General features: G+C 39.8%; 1 non-coding gene across 1 annotated transcript; it reads right to left on the reverse strand.

Moving 5' to 3' along the window:
- Nucleotides 1–1,819: 1,819 nt before the first annotated feature.
- On the reverse strand, nt 1,820–1,893 carry TRNAN-GUU (transfer RNA asparagine (anticodon GUU)). The gene has a single exon. It is a non-coding gene; the product is annotated as a tRNA-Asn (tRNA).
- Between the last annotated feature and the right edge of the window lie 1,986 nt (nt 1,894–3,879).

Raw genomic sequence — 3,879 nt, forward strand, 5'->3', positions numbered from 1 at the left:
ATAGGAGGGAACAGAGAAGAGATGGGAAGATGAGTGAAGGGAGCGCTCTGGGAAGTCCTTTCATTTACAGGTCAAGTTCAGGCAACGGTGCCGAGGAAAGAGAGTGAAAAGGTGCAGTTACAGGGAGGTGGGGATGGATCTAAGAGAGTATGACATCATGGAAGATGATAATTCAGGAAAAGAGTCAATTATCCTGAGTGATTTAAATGACACAGCATGCGCACATAAGAAGTCTAGTAAGATGAGAATTAAAAATAATTTTGAGACTCATTATGATGTAAGTCATTTGTGGCTTAGCCCAAAGAATTTTATTGGGTAGTAAGGAAGATGCCAATTGAATTGTTGAAAAGTGATAGATAAGAAAAAATTGGCGACATTGATGGTAGATAACATTTATATTTATGGAAATCACTTTTCCTTGTTTTAGGGGAATAAAGGTTAATAGTAATGTGATTAAAATCATGCTGGAGAAAGCAGCATTTATTAAATCATACAATCTTATGATGAGTTCTAAATCTTTTTTCCATTAGGGACTCTGTTCTCTCCTGTTGTCTCACATTCCTCCTCCAACAAAAAAGATATACATCAGAACTACCATATGGTGAGAAGAGCAGGCAGAGAGAAAGATGCTTATAAAAACAAAATAAAACCCTGGAGAGACAATATGAGTGAAAAGGAAAGAGACAGATGGATAAGCTTACAGAGAAGAATTAGCCCTTAGCCTCTGCACAATCAATAAATGTTGCTTGGTTATTGACAAGAAAGGGGACTTGGAGAGCAAAAGAAGCATGTGAGTGGTTTGCATTCCTATGCGCTCAGTTGCTAAGTCGGGTCCGACTCTGTGCAACTCTATGGACTGTAGCCTTCCAGGCTCCTCTATCCATAGCATTCTTTAGGCATGAATATTGGAGTGTCATGCCCTCCTCCAGGGGATCTTCCCGACCCAGGGATAGAACCCATGTCTTTTACGTCTCATGCAGGTTCTTTACCACTAGCGCCACCTGTGAAGCCCACATGGATGGTGGGACAGAGGCCTTTCTTTAGTAATTCTATTTTTTTAATATAAATTTACTTATTTTAATTGGAGGTTAATTACTTTACAATATTGTATTGGTTTTGCCATACATTGATATGAATCCACTATGGGTATACATGTGCTCCCCATCCTGAACCCCTGTCCCACCTCCCTCCCCATCCTATCCTTCTGGATCATCCCAGTGCACCAGCCCTGAGCATCCTGTATCATGCCTCAAACCAGGACTGGGGATTCATTTCACTTAAGATATTATACATGTTTCAATGCCATTCTCCCATATCATCCCACCCTCACCCTCTCTCACAGAGTCCAAAAGACTGTTCTATACATCTGTGTCTCTTTTGCTGTTTCCCATACGGGGTTATCATTACCATCTTTCTAAATTCCATATATATGTGTTATTATACAGTGTTGGTGTTTTTCTTTCTGGCTTACTTCACTCTGTATAACAGGCTTCAGTTTCATCTACCTCATTAGAACCGATTCAAATGTATTCTTTTTAATGGATGAGTAATACTCCATTGTGTATATGTACCACAGCTTTCTTATCCATTCGTCTGCTGATGGACATCTAGGTTGCTTCCATGTCCTGGCTATTATAAACAGTGCTGTGATGAATATTGGGGTACACATGTCTCTTTCAATTGTGGTCTCCTCAGTGTGTATGCCCAGCAGTGGGATTGTTGGGTCATATGGCAGTTCTATTTCCAGTTTTTTAAGGAATCTCCACACTGTTCTCTACAGTGGCTGTACTAGTTTGCATTCCATCACATCCGACACAGCTGGCCTTGGGTGGGCTTGAACCACCAACCTTTCGGTTAACAGCCAAAGGTGCTAACCAATTGTACCACAGAGCCAAAGACCAAGGCCTTTCTTTTAAACAGCTCCTGCTGCCGCCATCAAGCAGCTGTTCAAGTCCATAGCTCAGAACTTTCTGATCCCCTTACAGCTCTCCTTGGGGGTCCAAGCTCACACCCAGCTGCAGTCTTAGAAGAGATGTCATATGTGATTTATATTGTATTGAACAAGAAATTGTTCAATCACTGAGAAGGCCAAAAAAAATCTTTGCCGATGCAATGTATAAATGGAGTTTATACTCTACTCTTTCCACACCCTGGGCTTTGGTAATCCTCCAAGCTGGATAGTAATATGTGGTTAGAGTTGTAGCCATTCCAGCTAAAGGAGGAAACCATATTTTAAAGATTTAAAAAGCAAATAGTCTCTCATCTCCTCAGTGGGATTAGGTTTAGAATATTTAAGATTAGGTTAGATTCTGGTGGTATGTTAAACTCACCCATTCACATCTATTGAAAATACTTTTCTTATATAGGCACAGTCTGAGATACTAATACTTCTATGTCCTGTTGAAGAAACCTCTATAATTCCTATTTAAATCATGTAATAATAAGTTCTCCTCTCACCTCCAAGGAACTAAAATATTAACCAAATTAACTTTTAAAAACAAAGATATTGGTTTATTAATCACTTAAGTGTGTCCTGGATAGCAGCAAGTATATAGAACATATATCTCTACATCTGGACTTCCCCCTGGCTCAACAGTGAAGAATCCGCCTGGCATTGCAGGAGATGCAGGTTTCAGTCCTGGGTCAGGAAGATCCCCTGAAGAAGGAAAGGACAACCCACTCCAGTATTCTTGCCTGGACAATCCCATGGACAGAGGAGGATCCTGCCGGGCTATAGTCCAAGGGTTGACAAAAGAGCTGGACACGACTTAGCAACTAAACAACAATTTCAACATCAAGGATTCAATCAGTTTCTTTAGTAACCAGACATCTTTCTTAGGAAGGATGGACTTGGTGGGCTGCTTCTTTCTGGTTGTGGAAAAGGACTAAGTTAGCCACTTAGCCCCACAAAAGCATATATTTCTGAAGATAGAATGTTGCCTGTCCTCTGGGTAGGGTTGTTTATTTTGGTGCATGAGAGAAATGACAACACTAAATACATATCTGTTGTCAACACTAATATGACCACACGAATAGTGTTTCATGCATGACTAAAATATCACCAGCAACACTGATATTTTGTAACAAGCCGTCCAAAATTTATGAAATAAAAAAACACTGAAAATAAACGTGTTACATCTCCATATAAACATTTTATAAACGTTTCATAAACATTTCACCACATGAATCTGGCATTACTTGGTGGAGGAGGACCTGAGTGAGATGCAGAGGGTCAATGGCCTGCAGGAGATGAGTGCAAAAGATGCTGGATGAGGCTGAGCTGAGGATGTCAGAGTTGAGAGGGGGTGACTAGAAGGCAGAGATGCATCAGGGTGAGAACACAGAAAGAAACAGTCAGAAAAGGTGAGCAAAACTACCGATGAAAGTCTGAAACAACAGTATTAAACATAAGAAAATACTACCACTTCGATTCCTAAAAGCAATACTACGTATTGAAGGTCAGTATTAATATTTAATAAAGAAGTCAGGAAAAACACTGGTGAACATTTGCCTTTTGCTTTCTTTTCTTCAGGACTCATAGAAGACCACCCAGAAAAATCCTTTTGAGTCACAGTCTATAATTGCTAGGTTTCATCTTTACTAACTGCTTCTGACAAATAAAAACACATGTGAACATGCTCTCATTTCAATGCTAGCATTCAGCACTAATGATTTAATTACCAAGGCATGCAATCTCTGTACACATTTATTCTATTCATTTCCTGCATTAAGTCAATCTTCCATGGCCCAGGCTTATTCGAAAAGTGACAGTGAAAGGCAAGGAACTAATCGAAAACACAGAAAGTTTCATCTGGGAGAGTTGAACCAAGTAGAGAACAAAAGTTGAGAAAAATGGGGTGAATTCACTCTATGTACATT

Source organism: Budorcas taxicolor, chromosome 3 (genome assembly GCF_023091745.1).
Source record: "Budorcas taxicolor isolate Tak-1 chromosome 3, Takin1.1, whole genome shotgun sequence".
In the NCBI taxonomy this organism is placed as follows: Eukaryota; Metazoa; Chordata; class Mammalia; order Artiodactyla; family Bovidae; genus Budorcas; species Budorcas taxicolor.